The 18396-nt window shown below is 41.3% G+C and overlaps 1 long non-coding RNA gene across 1 annotated transcript in view; it reads left to right on the forward strand.

The window, feature by feature from the left end:
* LOC310763852 overlaps window positions 1-18396 on the forward strand; it is a 96664-nt gene that overhangs the window by 77285 nt on the left and 983 nt on the right. The window lies entirely within an intron of this gene.

The following is an 18396-nucleotide window of genomic DNA, read 5'->3' on the forward strand; positions in this document are numbered from 1 at the left end:
AGAATTGGACTCAGTATTCCAGGTGTGGTCTGACCAAGGCAGAATAGAGTGGTACTATTACTTCCCTTGATCTGGACACCATACTTCTGTTGATGCAGCCTAGAATAGAATTAGGTCCCTTTTTTGCTGCTGCTGCATCACACTGTTGACTCATTTTAAACTTGTGATCCACTAAGACCCCCCAAGATCCTTTTCACATGTACTACTGGTAATCCAGGTTTTCCCCATCTTATATTTATGCAGCTGGTTCTTCCTGCCTAAGTGTAGAACATTACATTTCTCCCTGTTGAAATTCATTTTGTTAAAATTGGGTGGAATCTGATATAGCAGCATTATGAATGTTAAGTAAGCCTGGCTGGGTCTAGTAAGTGGCTGGTTGCCAGACACAATTCACTGGAGTAAGGCTCTTTGTTGTCTCTGTCAGTGATTTAATTTCAGTTGTAAGCTCCTTGGGGCAGATTTTTATTTTATTTTTTCTTGGCTCACATTACTTCATAAAGCACCATAAACATCAATGGCTCTATAATATAAATCCTCCCATATATACATCATCTGCAGCATATCTATTTGGAGAGGAAAATTTTCTGATAGGCAGAATTCCTCCCCACCCCCATTTGTTTATGGAAATACTGAGTAGTTACTCTTTACATATGCTTTCCATTAAGCATCCTCTTCTGGTTGTTTGAGTAGGAATGTAAAAACAACTTTCTTGTTTATGAAAGCACAGACTCACTCTCCTTTCATTTTATTATTAGGGCATCCAAAGGGCAGGGTGCTTTAAAGACCCACATCAGCTCCTAAGCCCTTTCAAAAGATAATGTGGAATTAAGCAACGAGTTTATGTTTGTTGCCTTGGCTACGATGCAAAGCACATCTACCTGTGTGTACACTCCATTGTATTCAATGGGGTTACCCTTGAGTAAAAGTACAGAATATTGGGTTGCAAAGTGTAATCTAACCTCCATAAAAGGCCATGGTGAATTAACCAGCAACCTTGTTCACTTCTGCCTTGCCTTGCTCATATTTTAAAAAGAAATTTGAATGGCATCTTTGATTGTACTTGCAACTCTTTTTTGCCGGTGCTGTCTCTTCATTTATTATTATTATTATTATTATTATTATTATTATTATTATTAATAATAATTTTTAATACAGAGACAGGGAAAAAACACCACATCCCACATTCCCTTCTCTCCACCCTCCAGTTGTACAACTTTCATATCAATCTTGACATACAACTAAATACCTGGTGACTTCCCTTCCACCCTTTTCCTGGTTTCTTTATTTTTCTTTTAAATGTTTCTTCATTTTAATGTAGGGCATTGACATGATTAAATCATCTTTAATCTCCAGGTGTTAAGAAATAGAAGAAGACCTAAGTTTATAAACCCTAATGGGGAAAATGGATGGCTTTATAAGAAAGACCTTCCCAGTGGGAAGCCTGCAAGAGATCTGAGGAGTGGAAGAAGTTACGAAAGTGATGGTTTGGGATGGAAGCAGAGTTTTCTCAAAAACTTTGCATGAAGGTGTATCATATTTCACCACTTTTTTTACCGGTTTCCCTAAGGTCCAACAATTCTAATAACAAATGTTAAATTATGCAGAAGTGGTTTCTCTGCTGAACAGAGTGTTCTCAATAATGAATGTAACTCTTACACAAGAAATTGTGAAATTTCCCTTAAAAGTAAAATGATCTCCTTGAGGATAGTCACATTCACTGGGACTTCTCTCTCACACACACATCCTTTACAAGGTAGTTCCCATAATTTATTAGCACTTCCAGGTTCTTCGAAGGAGATTCTGGACACTTCCTTGAGATTCCAACTGTGCTTCCAACACAGATTGGGTATTGCCACTTTCTCACTCCCACCAAATTAAAGCACCTCTTTATCTTATCTTATCTGCATTACAAGATGAGTGAAAGTCACCAACATTGTAAGATTTAGAGCAGGGACAGAAAATCTGTGGGCCTCAAGGTGTCGTGGAGCTACAGCTCCCACCATTGCCCATATGGGAGATGGAGTACAACAACAACTGGACTTTCAGATTTAGAGGAAAAGGTAAGTAAGAGGTGACATGATGGAAGTCTATAAAATTATTCATGGCATCTGGAAAGTGGATAGAGAAATGTTTTTCTCCCTCTCTCGTAAATCGGGTTCTCCTCACAGAGAGAACACATGGCAGTGAGATCACCACAACCACTTGCTGATTGGTGGGGTGGGTATGCTTGGATAGCCACAACTATCCAATTGGTTCCTCGGAGGCATGGGACTGCTACTGACCAATGAGTGCTTAAATTAGCATTTGAGGGACTTTTATATACCGCTGCACGATCACGTTGAGCTTCCTCTTTTTCGCTTCGTGCACTGGATCACCCGCCCACCCTTCCCTATATTTCGGGTTTGATTGACCTTGCTTATACCTTTGTGGGTTGTCTGCTCTTGGGGCAGGGGCCCGGTAGGAATTTTTCCCACTTGGCCAATTGGGTTTTGCCTACCTTATAGCAAATCATACAACTTTGTAAGGTTTGCAGTTAGGCATTGGTTAATGTGTGGTGGAGGGGACTAGGTGTGGCTGTGGCCTGTCTCTCCAATGGTTGCTGTGTGGGTATTCCGTTAAAGGAATCCAGGGGCTCGCCATGCTTTTGTCCGACCCCTGAAAGGGGGATAGGGCCACGCAAGAGCCCCTGGGAGCATTCTGGGTGTGATCTTGGGATCTGCTCCCATCCCAATCGATCTCCCAGGGTGCTTACCTTCGCTGACCTCTGCACTGCCAGTTGTCATTTCTGATCCTGTACTGGACAGTCTTGGACAGATAGTCTGAACCAATGCCTAAGCAAACCAATCACAGTCAATAAAGTTGTGGCCAAAATTATGCCAAAACCTCAAACTAAAATTTGAGTCCTGTGTGAATTTATTTCTAGGCGGTTTTGGGATCTTTACACGCAATACTGGAAATCATGGACATGCAATGAATGTTAGAAAATTCCGGACAGAGAAAAGGAAGTACTTGTTCAAGCATAGTTAAACAATGGACTTGCTCCCACAGGAGGCAGTGATGACTACCAACTTAGATGGCTTTAAAAAAGGATTAGATAAATTTGTGGAGAAGAGGGCTATCAATGGCTACGAGGCCACTCAAGATCCAACTAGTTATTTTACCAGATCATTTATATTTAAGAAGCCTTTCCTTTTTCCTGACATACTGAATATTAAAGATTATCAAAATGGAGAAAAATGAATGCTCTAAGCTTCTGTCTCCTGCAAGGAAAAATATATTACTGCTAGACTTTCTCCATCTACCCAATCTCAAAGTAGTTCACCAGACATCAGGCATTAATCCACTGTCCCCCATTTTTAACTGGTTGTATTTGTGTGTTTCAGCTGAAGTTGTATTTGTTGTATGGCAAGCCTAACCATGAGTGTCTTGTAAGTGTTTTCCTTATTCAATGGATGATCAAAATATCATCAAACAGTTTGTTTTAAAAAGTTCTGAGGGAATTGCCAGTACTAGTATACTTCATCAGCCCCAGTCAGCTGTAATATAAATCAACATCTCATTTTGACTACTGTCAATGACAGAATGATAGTCTTGACTGTCTGCTGGTCAGATTTAATATGACATTTCTTATATTTTTACTTTCTCTGTTCTGTGGCTATAATTGTTCAACTCAAGAACACTCTGCAAATACCTAGAACTGGAACTGTGTTTGTTACAGTCTCATGGAACATTTTTATTGATTTGTACACCAAGGAGCTGAACATATATCCCCCTGTACCAAAGAACTGTCTTTTTCTGTCAGAAAGAAAGGGAATTGTTCTGAGTTTCACAAGCCTATTCAATGGTAACATAATGTTAATGATTCTGAAGGACTGGGGATTCTTCCTGAATGGGAAGCAGCACAGACCAAGTTCAATATATTAAGTATGTGAGAATGAGTCACCATTCAGCGAAGAAGGGAGAAAATGACACTTGTGTTTTCTTTAAAGAAAATGCGAGCTGGTGTGGCTGAGCCTAGCCAGGGCAACTACAGTAGTACCTCAGGTTAAGTACTTAATTCGTTCCGGAGGTCCATACTTAACCTGAAACTGTTCTTAACCTGAAGCACCACTTTAGCTATTGGGGCCTCCCACTGCTGCCGCACTGCGGGAGCCCGATTTCTGTTCTCATCCTGAAGCAAAGTTCTTAACCTGAAGCACTATTTCTGGGTTACCGGAGACTGTAACCTGAAGCGTATGTAACCTGAAGCGTATGTAACCTGAGGTACCACTGTAGAAACATTTCTTAAATCAAAATCTGGAGCAGCCCGACTGTCTAAGGAGAAACATAACCAAGCAGGCCTGGAGCAGAAACTTAGAGCAACCAAAAAGCAGGATTGGGAGGGTGTATAAGACTGGAAGAGGTGAAAGCACCATTTGATCCACAGCTAACAAGAAGATCCAGGGCCCCAGCTGCAGAGCCACCAGTTGGAGGTGGCTGAGTAGGGCCTTGAGTTGACACACTTGTGTTGTGGAATACTGCAGTCAGCAGTTGAGAAGGGTTTTATCTAAGCTGGAGCCTATCAGCAGGAATGATTAGAGTGGAAAGCTAGAGAAAAAACTTCTGGAACTGGAGTACATCTGGAAAGAGAAAAAGCAGCCCAGGTTGGAAATGTGTGACATGGATGAGGACAGGCTGCAGACTGAATCTATGGTTAAGGACAAGTCCCTTATGGTTAAGGACTTCACCTCTTATGAATCTAATAAAGGCCCAGCACCCACCTCACCTTGGAAAGAGGCTGCTACAGTGGGAGTTTTTCAGAGTTCTGCAAGCAATGCAGGGCAAAGTAAACTAGACACTCATCTGCCTGAGTTTAAGATTGTGCTTTCTGCACTGGAATAACTGGAATGTTATACACAAGAAGGGAATTGCTAGCTAGTGACTGGCTTGAGTGTATTAATATGACAGAAGAATATAGACCTGGATAAGGACTTGTAGGTGGCAGGCCTTGAGCTGCAGTTTTGGCTGAAGTATTAGATTGGGCCAGTAGCCGTTTAAGGAAGGCCAAGGAGAAGAAAGAAAAATAATTTGATTTGAACTTAACAAAAAAAAACCCCTTCTGGGAAATATGCTGAAAGATCCTTTGCCATGCATCCAAAATCACTACATAAATGGAACTCTACTCAATTCCAGGACAAAGAGACTCCTAAATGATTAAAGGAAATGCTGTTGATTTTAGAACTGTGTTGATAATTTCCTGGTTGCCTAGTGTTGAATGTGTTTCAAGTTTAAATGTTGAGTTTGGGGGGGGGGGGAGCAGAGGGAGAAAATGCATACCTGCCTGTTATCTTCATGTAAACATAAATGTACCTGGGAGAGGGCCAATAGCTTCAGTTAACGCTTTTCTTTTTTTTTTGGCAAGGTAAATATTGTCATGTTGTACTGATAGTAGTGATTATCTAAATGGAACTTACCAAGGGAATTGTTTTATAGTCTAGAGAGGAAACATGCTTTACAGAGAACATTCCTTTATTTGAAGGAGACCTCTATGTGAAGGGCTGTCCAGTCTCAGTCCCACTGAAAGATTAAAAAAAAAAAAAACCACCTTAAGAAAGGAGAGCAGGAAGGACATTGAAGTTGCCCATCAACATTTAGCATCTGGAATGCAGACTGACCTCTCATTATGGCCATATTCACACCATAAATGTGATGCACTGCCATACCACTTTAAACAGTCATGGCTTCCGCTCCAAGAATTCTGTGAGCTGTAGTTTGTTAAGGGTGCTGAGAGCTGTTAGGAGGCTCCTATTTCCCTTCCAGAGCTATAATTCCCAGAGTTCCCTGTGAAGAGGGGTTGACTGTTTAAACACTCTGAGAAATGTAGCTCTGGGAGGGGAATAGGTGACGCCTAACAACTCTCAGCACCCTTAAGAAACTACAGTTCCCAAGATTCTTTTGAGGAAGCCACAGCTGTCTATAGCACTTTAAATGTATGGTGTGAATGTGGGCTGCATCTCACCATAGGGAGAAAAGATGTGACACAGGTGACCAGGTCACAGTCTCCCCGCCTCCCAGTGGTGGGATGTATTATATTTCTATTTTGATTATAGTAATTGTTTCTAAATTTGCATGTGTGCATTATTTCAGAGGCAATATGGCACTGTATACTATTTGATGGGCAATGGCATGAAAGGGCATAGACATATGCCCTAGTCCATAGACATATGGACTAGAAAAACCAGTGATCTGATCCAGCAGGGTTCTTTTCGTACTTATGACTGCTAAAGTGGGATCGCTTCTGCTGGTACAAGAAGTGCCAGTTTTGCCTCCACTTACACTTCTTTTGCATATTTGTAAATGTAGCAAACTTCACAGAGAAATCACCCATCTTTCATCCAGAGGAAATTAAGTTGAGTAGCGCTGCCTCTGGAACATGGAATTGTGGACTGCTGAATATTGCTGAAATGTACGATGGGAGAATTGCTGGAACTGAATGGAAGCATTTGTATGACAAATGTTCATTACTCCTTTGTAAAGAAAATAAGCAGAAATTTACACTGGCAACACAGCTAAGAACTTATTGAGAGCCTGTTGTCTTGGGAAATGACAGGTGCTTAACGTTTGGGCTTGACATTATTTTGTGCATTTTACGCACCATTGGTTATAATTTAAATACAAAAACATAATAAATGCCAGGTATTTGCATGCATTCCACCCCCCCACTTTCATCTATAGCTGATCCTGGCCATGTAAAGTATCCTCAATATCTGCCAAAAAGACTGCCAATTGTATTTTATGGATGTGTGGCTGTAGCCCAGGGTATTTTGAAAGCTTTAAATAGTTTTATGAACTAGAACTTAAGTCAAGAGATTTTCTGTAATAAAAAACTCCATCTTTGCCTTTGTCGATTCTAAGCGTAAATGTTGCTACAAATGCCATTGTGGAGGGGAATTCTAATCACTTTTATTAAACATGCTTTGCATAATAATAGAACATCCAAGAAGTAATAATACAACGTTGCAGTGAGCTTAATGACTCCGTCTTGCTCATCTCTGTAGTGACTAATGAAATAGCATTAATATAAGGCAAACATCACACTCAAGGTTCTGCTTGGCCTAGGACTTGAGAAGAATTAGGCTATGTGCCATGAATAATTCAGAGACATTCTTAAGGCAATGTCACTTTCCCCTCTTTTGACATGCACAAAAGCTTCTTTCCTGACTTGACACTTTTCACGGAGGAAGGCAACACAAAGTGAACAAGATAGAAATGAGTCCTTTCTAATGTGTTGAGAGTGGACTGTGCCACCAGATCTTCAGTAAATTAAAAAAAGAGATTAAAAATGAATTCAGCAGCTTGAAAAGGAGGAAAAGCAGAGCATTGCTTCTTAATCCCTGTTCCTGAGCATTGCAATGATTCAATGATCTACCACCTCCTCCTACTTATTATTTTGGCAGGAAATCTGTCTCAGGGTTACCCTCTTGGGCTGCTTTCCTTGCTGCCTTTATCACATAAGCTTCATGTGGACATCCCCTGATCCTCTAATAATGAGGGATGGGCCTTGCTCCTCTGTACCTGTTCATTTGTGATTGTGGATATAATAATTTAAAGGTTGGGTCAAACCAGTTCACAGCCCAGTAAATCAAGCTGCAAAAATATGTCCCCAACCTGTCTACTCAGATGTAAGCTCCACTGGATTCAATGCAGTTTACTCTCGGCAACTGGTGTTTTTTTAAAAAAACAAACATACAAACAGGCATATCTGTTTTAACCACAAAGCTATTCTGAATCTTTTCTAAGCAGCCAGATTAAAGTGGGGTGGGGAGAAGGTACCTTAGTTAAGGAATGATGAATATTTCTTACAATATCATAATCCCAAAACCTGCTTGCTCAGAATCCTGCGCAACTTACTCCCGGGCAATTGGCATATTTGTTAAACAACACTGCTAGCAAGAGCCTTTACCAAGCAGCCGAATTAAGGGGGAGAAGAAAGATGAGATATAAAAAGTCCTTTCTTTTTTGTGGGTGGAACAACAAAACATGCTCTGGGTTCAAGGACAGTTGTTTCCATATGAAAGAAGTTTTCTTTTTTTAAAAAAATAGTATTGATGACTAATTCAGGGCTCTTGCAGGGGAGACAGCAGGGGAGACAGCAGGTGTGCAAACTAAAGTCAGGTTCACTCTTTCATTCACTTTTCAAGAGCTTCATTCCCATACCTACTCATGACAGTTAAAAGGACTTTCATTACAGTCAAGTTATTAGTTGTGTGCTGCATCTTCAGCCAGATGTTGCGTACATCAGGTGCATCCATCCAAAAAGGGCTACGCTTTCCAGGCTGCTACCCTTCAATCAGAAACTTTGATCAGAACACCAACTCAGTACAGACATGAAAGAACGTTGCTCCCTAGTCATCCACCATTTCATCCCTTAATTTGATCCCACACTTTTTGAATATAATCTACATTTTTCTAGGGCTGCCGCTCAATTAAATGAAGCTGATCAACAGTGCATGTTTTAGTTGATTGATCTGCCACTTCAATCTGCATGAGTGTGTATATAGTTTCTAAAGAAAAATATCATGCTTCCGTTTGCTTGTAGAGGATGCATGTGTATGTTAAAGAAGGCATTCCCCATTCTTTGTCACAAAGGATAGAATATAAGGGGTGACTCTTTTAAGATGGTGCTTAGGTTTTTATAAATACTTCAATTGAAATTGTTTTCTTTTTTAAAAAAATCTGCTGACCAACTAATCACAGCTCAGACTTCACCAGGTGTAGAGTAGGCCCATTGAAATAATGACTTACACTGTAATCCAAACCCCTTCTGCACCAGCTGAGGTGTGTGTGGATCAGCTAGAGTCATTTTTCTTCATAGATGGTAGTTCAAGACTGGGAGGTGGAAGGGAGACAGTGAGAAGAAAACCGACTTCCAGGGTTTTATAACAAAGGTAAAATTGCCTAGTACAAGAGCTTCTCTAGAATAATTTATCTGATTTTTTCAGGTATCTTACACAGGCACACGCTCAGCATGGCCCAGTTTTCAAAGTATTTGGTCACAGAAAGTAGGGAACACAGCACAAAATCGCCTGGATAGATCTATCTGAAATTCAGCAGATATAATCTACTTTAGGGGTACTTTCTTGTCTGCAAATTTTATCCATTTGTGTGGAAAAAAAGTTATAACCATTTCTAGATTTCCTATTATAGACAATGGGGACAAAATAGATCTTCAGATTTAACAGATTTGAGCTAGATTAACAAATCTAATTGGAATGAAGCAGAGTGGATTTAAAACAGAGTGGGCTGCTTCCAAATGTTACAGATACAGATTCAATGCAAGTCATGTGGTCAACATAAATTTATTTACATTCCACTAGCAACTGACAAAAAAATAGAATAGAATATGAATGATTTACAAAGCAATCTAAATGCCCCTTGCACTGAGCTGGAAGAGTTGGATTGCGTGGAGGGGTTCCTCTGCTCAGCTCTGCCTGCTAAGCCAGCCTCTGACTAACCACCACTGATGGAGTGATGCAGCTGTCGCTCCACTGGCACCAACCTCTCCCTTCAGCCTATGGAACATGCAGGTAGGCCACTGGCATGTCCTCACTGGCAGCAGTCAGCAAGAAAGCCATTGGATCCCAAACTGGTTTCACTGCCATCGCTTGATGGCATCAGACCCAATCTTGGCCCAGTAACTGCAATTACTGCACCAGCTCACACTACACTTTAATCTTCCTGGATGACCTTATTCCCACCTGAATAATTCTGACAGATATCCCGTTTTATCATGGCTGTATATGTTTGAAAACTTAAGATGCATTAATACTGTATGACATGGGAAAATGAAAGGTAGGTGCTAATGTACAATATTGGCAGGGTAGTTAAGGAGCCCAGAGCATTTGCTACATTTCTAACTCAATATTTTTTGCATGCCAACAGAGGAAATGTATTTACTTACCTCTTATCTATGCCTTGTTTCTGTGATATGTATTGTGGGAACAAACTATATATTTTGGGCTGCAGCTTCAAAATGTTACAAGTTATTTTCCAACCTCAAGAAACTTGACAAATCAATCACAAGACAATCTCCTTCTCGGAAGAGAGGCTTCACTTGAAATATTTCTTACAGTCGAGGCAAGAGAGCAACATGAAACAGTTTCCTTTAGCTTCCTTGGAGGTAAACAGGAAAACAAAAATCCAGATGCTCTCCATCAACAGCTTTTCTGTTTGCCTATTGAACAATTCAAACGATTTGGCTTCTGACAACAGACCCTTTACCATTCAGTGTTGATTTGGGAAATCTAACATTAATATTTGATTTGCTACCTTTTGGCTGACAAATTAAGCAAAAAGGCAGGTCGTGACATTGTTTTCATAAAAGAGATGCAACCTGTTGCTAACAAACTTAGAGGTTGTAAGCGGTGCATATATAATAGGAGCTATGGAGTCTTCTGGGATCAGAAATCACAGATGTGCAGGATGGCTGGAGGCAAAGTCAATGAAACAGGATAAAAGCTCAAGCAAAAGAGAGTGGGCCATCTGATCCCGACAACATGACAGGCCTCTGTGTTGTACATCGCTGAGCTCATGTGGTGTATAAAGAAGAGGGCTGCACATATATTAAAACCAAATCTCTCTTTTTTGCTTCCATGCATTGGACTGAATAGATGAACAGTCTAGCACATTAAGACTTTGCCTTTGTTTCCCTAATCCAGCCAAGGACTAGGGATGTTGAAGGAATCAACGGAAAACAAATAGTGTGTCAAGGTTGCATAACCCCTTTGCTCCCTAATTATGAAATAACCAGACCAGACAGAAGATATATAGATTGGGTTCAATTAGGCCACAACTTTATTGATTACAGATGTGAACGGTTTTGGCTTAGGCATTGGGTAAAGCCATATTCTTCCCAGTCCATTTGCTGGAAGTGCAGCTAAGAGCAAACCACCCCTAGGGTGAGCCCTAATGACCCACATCAAATAGGGGTACCCCAAGGGGTCCTTGTTGGAGGAGAGCTATGGCCCTTGCTCTCGCCTGGGCATTTGGACAGAAGCATATCCTCCCGGATCATTTTACTGGAATCTTCCTTTAACCAAGGAGGAGCAAGCAGAGGCTACAACCTTCCCTTAAACCAAGATAAGGCTTCTGTCCGCCCATTCAGCCCCCATTGTCACACTGACTTTTTCTATGAAAGGTATCCATCTTAGTTCAATAACAATTACTTTTCATTTAAAACGTCAAAAAACAACAACCAGTAAAACAGATGGTTCATAGTAATAATGACAAGTGGGGCCTGCTGAACAAACATCATGATGGATACTGCATTAGGAGGATGGCTTTAAAAGAGGGTTGGACAAATTCATGGAGGAAATGGCCATCAGTGGCTCCTAGCCACAATGATTAGCCACAATGGCTATGCTCTTCCTTCGCGTTAAGAGGCAGCAATGTTTCAGAATACTAGTTGCTGGAAACCACAGGAGGGGAGAGTGCTCTTGTATCCGGGTCCTGCTGGAGGGTTTCCTACAGCCATCTGGCTGGCCACGAGGAGAACAGGATGCTGGACTAGACAGACCTTATCCAGAGGGGTCGTTCTTATGAGGATTTGATCCCTTCATAAGATGCATGCAACACACAAGCACAGCAAAACTCCAGCAGAAGGATGGCCATTTATGAAAATTGATACAAAACTCTCTCCTGGCAACACCGTCACAGCAGTTGGTGAGCAATGGAAGTCAATTCTTCCCTCAGACAATTCTTCCACAGCAATAGCATCAGGAATCCCTGTAAAGCACACATTGCAGTATTATTATTATTATTATTATTATTATTATTATTTGCTGCAGATATTCCCCAGTCTTGCCAATTCGCTGCTGTTTGTCACTCTTTCTGTAGTAAACAATATTAAAAAATGACATGTTTATTAGCATGTGCATTCCTTTGTTTTGATGGATTGCTGAACAACAATGTAATAGCTCCATGAATGGTGTATATTTTCACAAAGGATTCAGATTTAATTGCGACAGTTAATCATTTTCAAAATCTTCCCATATTGATTAAGAGCACCCTGTCATACACTGACTTAATGCTGAAGGTTTTGTAAATAATGCGTCATCATTCTGTGTGCAGAGTCTCTGGTGCACAGCTAAAGTCTATGTTCTGGAAGAAAACAAAAACAAAAATGTTCATAACTTACCGTAAGTTAGAAAAGCCCCCCACCAAAGGGGGAGGGGCAGCCTAAATGTGTGTTGTTTCACCTCATAGGGGACTTTGCACAATTCCTTCCATGGGTTGAAATAAGGTGTCAAGAGAGGGGGTTGCATGATGAAGACTCACCCCCTGTTGCTTCTAGGACCCCCCAATTGCTGCATGATCAAGCTAAGGCAGAAGGTGTGGGGTGGTGACCACCAATTTGCCTTTAAAAGCAGATTAGACAGATTCATGGAGGATAAGAGGTAAGATTTTCAGCAGGGGTGGAATTTAGTCTTTCAAATTTCAGTGGTGCCCTGCAGAAACCCAAAAGTTGGCACCCCTCATTCACCTCTCACGTTCTGTTCTGCTCACTACATCATAGTTGCAATGCCTTATGACGCCCGTAGGCTCAGTGCCCAGAGCAACAGAATCAGTAGCTCTGCCCTAAATCTGGTTTTCAGTGGTTACCATCCCTGATGACTGTGTTCTACTTCTGCTTCCAGAAGAAGGACAGAAGAATTCTCTTGTGCTGAGGTCCTGCTTGTGGGCCTCCCATAATGATAATAATAACAGTAATAACTCAGAAATAAGTTCTGCCGAGTTTGGTGGGGCTTGTTTCCAGGTAACTGGGTATTCGACTGCACGTTTTTTATCTCCATCACCTCATACCAGCTATCAAAATGATGACATTTCAAAAGTTGTTGGGCTGCTAAAAAACTGTTGTAGCCAATGCTGTGATTTCAGTTGAATTAGATGGGTTTTTTATTTATGTTCTGCAACAATGACTTAATTGGGCACAATTCAGACAGACATTTTCAAGGTACAGTTGGTTGTGACCTCCCCACCCCCAGTCTTCCCTCATTTGCAGATCTGCTAAAAGAAAAAATCTTATGAGGGTTGGACAGAAAACTGATGTCTGAAGGATGAAAGAAATAAATGACTGAAGAGGACTGAGCTTCAGTTGCTTTAAATGTCTTAGTGGATGCAAAGTTCAAACACAAAATCTTATTAATTATGACATTTCAAATACTCTTTTGGAGCTAAAATGCTTTAATAGAAAGGCACCATCATCCATATGGAGTAAAGTAGAAAGAAAGAAAGAAAGAAAGAAAGAAAGAAAGATCGCTTCCCAGGGAGATTATTTTTATTCATTAGGATCAGCTAAATGAGATTAAGCTCGCTGTTTTTAACAGTGCTAGAGGCAAGGACTGTGTTTAGATTTGCCAGATGTCAAGAGTTTGGCATGGGGCACTCAGACTTATACTAGTTTTCCAACTCTGAAAACCTGCCAACAGGATTGGATCTATAATTAAGAACAAAACGGTGAATTCAATGAAGTCTATCAGATGACATATTCAATAAAATAAATAAATAAATAAATAAATAACTCTGGAGCTGTATCCAACTATGTTATTTTCAGAGTAGACCCATTAGAATTTAGTGGTGGTATTAAGCTAGGTTTTGCTCCAAGTACAACCACTGAAATTAATGGACATGGCTAAGTTAGGTCCATTAATTCCAATGAGTCTAATCTGAGCAATATTCATTGAATTCTACCTAAGTTTGTCATGTCCATTAATTTCAATAGGTCTGTCGTGAATAGTACTGACATTGGATACAACCCCTGGGATTTAGGTGTCATACTTTTATTCACATATTCAAACACTGGTTATTTCAACAACCCTACTCAGATCATGTGTGAGGACTAAAAGAGAAACTTGATTGTAGCTTCACTACAAAAGATAAAGGCTCATTAACATATTTATAGAGGATTCAAAGTTATAGATAGCATTGCTAAGAAAGTCCTTTACCACACCCTGGTGAATGCCTCCTGTCTAAAGGGGTACGGTGCTTGGATGGGTCAGGGTGACGGCTTGCTCTCTGCACCCTTGTGCCTCTGGCTGATAAAAACTATCAGGGAGAGGAAAGCTGGCTGGGCCAAGGAGGTGGTTAATGTCTGCTTATGAGAGGGGGTGGTCCCTGCCTGCTTGAAGTAAAACTGCTGCTTAAGAAACTCTCCCTGGAAAATCTAACTAACTGCTGGCCAGTTGCTAATCTCCCTTTCCTGGGCAAGGTTCTAGAGTGGGTGGTTGTGGACCACACCCAAGTGTTCTTGGATGAAACTGATTTTCTAGATGCATTTCAATCGGTGTTTAGGCCCAGTTTTGGCCCAGAAACTGCTTTGGTTGCTCTGCATTCTGACTTCTGTCATAATAAAGAGAGGAAAGGGAAACGTTTCCCTGTTAATTCTCCTTGACCTCTCAACGACTTTCAGTACCACCAACTGTTGTATCCTTCTGGAGCAGCTGTCCAAGTTAGGGGTGGGTGGCACTGCTTTGCGGTGGTTGTGGTTCTGGTCCTACTTGGGTGGTCGTTCCCAGAGGGTGTTGCTTGGGGGAGTGTTTTCCAGCCCCCATGGAGTAATCAATGTGGAGTTCAGCAGGGTTTGATTTTATCTCCCCTAAGGTCTACGTGTATACTAAAGAATTAAATAAATAAAGTTTGAGAGTGGTTCAGAAGCAGAAGCCAGTGCAGAACACTGCCAAGTTGTTGAGTTGAGCACCTGAATGTGTGTATATTGCACCTGTGTTAAGCAGACTGTACTGGCTGCCCTCAACCACTGGGCCATGTTCAGTGTCTTGTACCTAACACATAAAGCTCATAAGAGAACTAGGCAATGTTCAAGTTGTTTCTGTCTGTCTCTGAAAACCCTTCCTTACAAGATAAAATGTGAAGGAGATGTTTATAAAGAGTGCACCAAAATTAGACATCACCTTTTCAAATAATATAGCCTTTAGGTGTTGTGATCTTCCTGGCTTCCAGTCTGTTTATCTACGTGCTTAGATTTCCTGCTGTAAGAAAACCAGTTTTTAAAAGTGGTTTGCACAGATCATTCTTTGCTGCCTGTGGTTTTCGGTTTATTGGTTTAACAATCAACTTCTCTGTCCCAGCAGCAAAGGTTGTTAACCTTTCTCTTTCTCATGACAAATGTTCCTATTGTGCATGTTTTCTTGCCTTCGGCTTAGTAAACAAAACTCCTATAGACAGAAAGAGACTTCATTAATTTCACTTAAAAGCAGTTGGATTTCATCATTGTTTGTCTTGATTATGGTCTGAAAGCTAAATACCAAGAAAGGTGGCATGGTATGATTTAGGAATAAAACCAAATCTCCTAGTCGAGCATAGCAGAGGAATTTAGTGTTATGAAACACTATTTAGTGTTGTAAAAGTTAATGCTGTCATGTCCCCAAAACAAAAGACATAAACATGGAAGGAGAGTCCTGCTGGATCCGACCATAGCAACCTGTTGGCTGCAATGGCCAACCAGGTGCCAGCAGAAGCTCACAAGGAGGACATGAATGCAATAGATCCCTCCCAGTTGTGATCCATGACAAATGGATTTCAGAGGCATACTGCTGATACTGGAGACAATATATAGCCATTGTTCCTAGTAGCTATTGATAGCTTTATCCACCAGGAATTTGTCTAAGTTGGTGGGTGGAGAATTTCATAATGTGAAAAAGTACTTCTTTTGGTCTGTCCTAAGTTTCTCTCCAGTTACCTTTTAAAAGTGATTGCCATAACAACTGAACAGATAAAAATAAAATAAACTCAAAATCTAAAATGATAGATTATTGAACTGCACCTGCCCATTCACAAGATCCCTATAACTCACTAAGGGGGAAAGACGTGTCCCAGCTTATTATTTTGAAATCACTAACTAAGCTAATGGCATCCAATCTACTCTTAATTCATAATAATCAATTCTTTTATTCAAGACTACAAACCCTGAAATGCTAGAGCATGCTTTAGTTTGATGCTTTTCTTTTCTTTTCTTTTCTTTTCACAATGAACGTAGCAATTTCTGGTATGGTCAGCCTTTGGGGAGTATGCCATCATCTGTTATGTTGATAAAAACCAATGTGATTCTTTCATGCCAATTTATGCTTCCTCTTCATGATTGTTTACCATTCAAACAGCAAAACTGTCTTGAATGCCGTCACAGCATCTGAATGGATAGAACTGAATGGAGAGTGTGACTATTTATTAGATGTTCCTGCACAGATAAATGTTTCCCAGGGCTGGAGCTCACATTACATGAGGAACATGTGACCAGCATTAGAATTTTTACAGCCTTTTTTAATAGGCCCAGAGAGTTCTCTTTATGCGAGTTCTGTGCTGACAACTTGGAATATCTTAGGTAACTGATGATGGCATTAAAGATAAAGGAAATAAGACTTAAAAAGTAGTTAGCAACTACTTGGCTCTGATTCTTTATGCATGAGAAACTATATTGTGGAACATTAATCAGTGGGCTGTTCCTGCACAAGTGGCTGGGGTGGTTGATTTCTGCTTGCAACTGCTGGGCCTAATGAATATTGAAATGAAAGCAAGTAAAGCAAGATTTTAAGATGGAAACTTTAACTAAGGTGGTAGTGGATAGTGTGGTGAGGTGGCACCACACACTTGACCACCAGTCAGTTGTGCTGAAGAAGAGTTTGGATTTGATATCCCGCCTTTCACTCCCCTTCAGGAGTCTCAAAGCGGCTAACATTCTCCTTTCCCTTCCTCCCCCACAACAAACACTTTGTGAGGTGAGTGGGGCTGAGAGACTTCAAAGAAGTGTGACTGGCCCAAGGTCACCCAGCAGCTGCATGTGGAGGAGTGGAGACGCGAACCCGGTTCCCCAGATTACGAGACTACCGCTCTTAACCACTATACCACACTGGCTCTCTGCTGCTTCTTACTAAGAGATAAAAGTTTGGGGTGGCAGCAATGTGCAAATGCATTGGTGGAGCCAATCTGGCACTCCTGCTGGTGTGTTTGCCCCATGCTGACCTCACCACTGCCTCTACCTTCTTGTAAGCAGCAGCTAGGCAATGGGCCAGAGGTCTTCCAGAGAAAAATGTCAAGACGGAAGGAACCCAAAAAGAGCCCAATGAGGACTAAGTTTGATCAATGGCCACGGAACACTGGCAGGCTGGTGGGGGCGGGGCATGTAACACTGGAAGGAAGGAGGAATGGAATGGAATATCCTGCAAAAGGGCATTGCTGACTGACTGGAACACTCAGCACGAGTACTTCATGTTGCAACATTTTGTTGGCGGTCCGACTTCTAACTTTTAAAATTACTTTTGAAAATGTACCTGTCTTTTGTGCTGAATAGGCATAACAAGCTTAATATTTAGTATGCACTTAAAAGCAAAATCTGCTGCCTTGTGAGCCAGGTCTTTCTTTATGCATCACCTTTTCATTGAAATTCAAATGAAGTTTCACATTATACAGCTGGCAAATTTTCAGCTTGGTTGCCTACCTCGTGCCTGTCAGGGATAGGGAAACGAGATGGGTTTTCATCCAGATTCCAGGTGCAATACACTTCAGTCTTGGTGTGCTGCCACATGGGGATCCATTTTAGACTATACTTTTCATTCATCTGTCAAGAAAATAAAGAGCTGCTTTTTTGCCATGTCCACTTTAAATTCATACCTGAGTGGAAGCAGACTTAGAGCACAGTCAGTACGTACCCAGCAGCTTGGCACTTCTTTCAAATAGCTGCCTTGGTTCTATAATTCTAGCTGTTTGGTTTTTAAATGCTTCTTACATAGTGTTGTATGCATCCCAGTCCCCCAGCGATAAGAGACTCCAGAAGTGCTAGCACTCATTCAATGGAGTCTGCAGTGTTTTTAGGATACATGGTTTTATCTGCATGTATATACAACGTGAGTATAGGATGGAAGAGCTCTCACAGCATTAACACTCCAACAGATCTTTCCTTCCCATTAGTTTTCAGGGGAATGGTGCCCCCAAAGCCGTAGATGGGACCTCCCAATAGAGGGTCCTGGTTGTGTGCGAGGCTCCAGGGCTCTCCCCTTACAGGGTTAAATTGCTAGATGTCCTGGCCATAGCTCTGGAATCACACCAGGCTGTTTTAGCCAATTGCCGGAGGGTGGCATGATCCCAGGGACTTTAAAACCGGCAGTGTGAGGCAAATAGGGGCACTTGCTTTGTGCTGCCAAACATCTGCCCTCCCTCCCTAGATTTAGGCAGAGTTGTTGGCCTTGCTTTGCTTTGGGTCGCCTGTTTTGGAACAGGGGCTGGGTAGGATTTTTTTCCATTTGGCAGATTGGCTTTAGCCACTTGGTTTTTGCCTACCCCTTAGCAATCATCACAACTTGTAAGGTGGTGGTTAGGCATTGACTCAGTTGGAGTGTGGGGAGGTGAGGT

This window comes from Podarcis filfolensis, assembly GCF_964270895.1.
Source record: "Podarcis filfolensis genome assembly, chromosome: 5".
Taxonomy (NCBI): Eukaryota; Metazoa; Chordata; class Lepidosauria; order Squamata; family Lacertidae; genus Podarcis; species Podarcis filfolensis.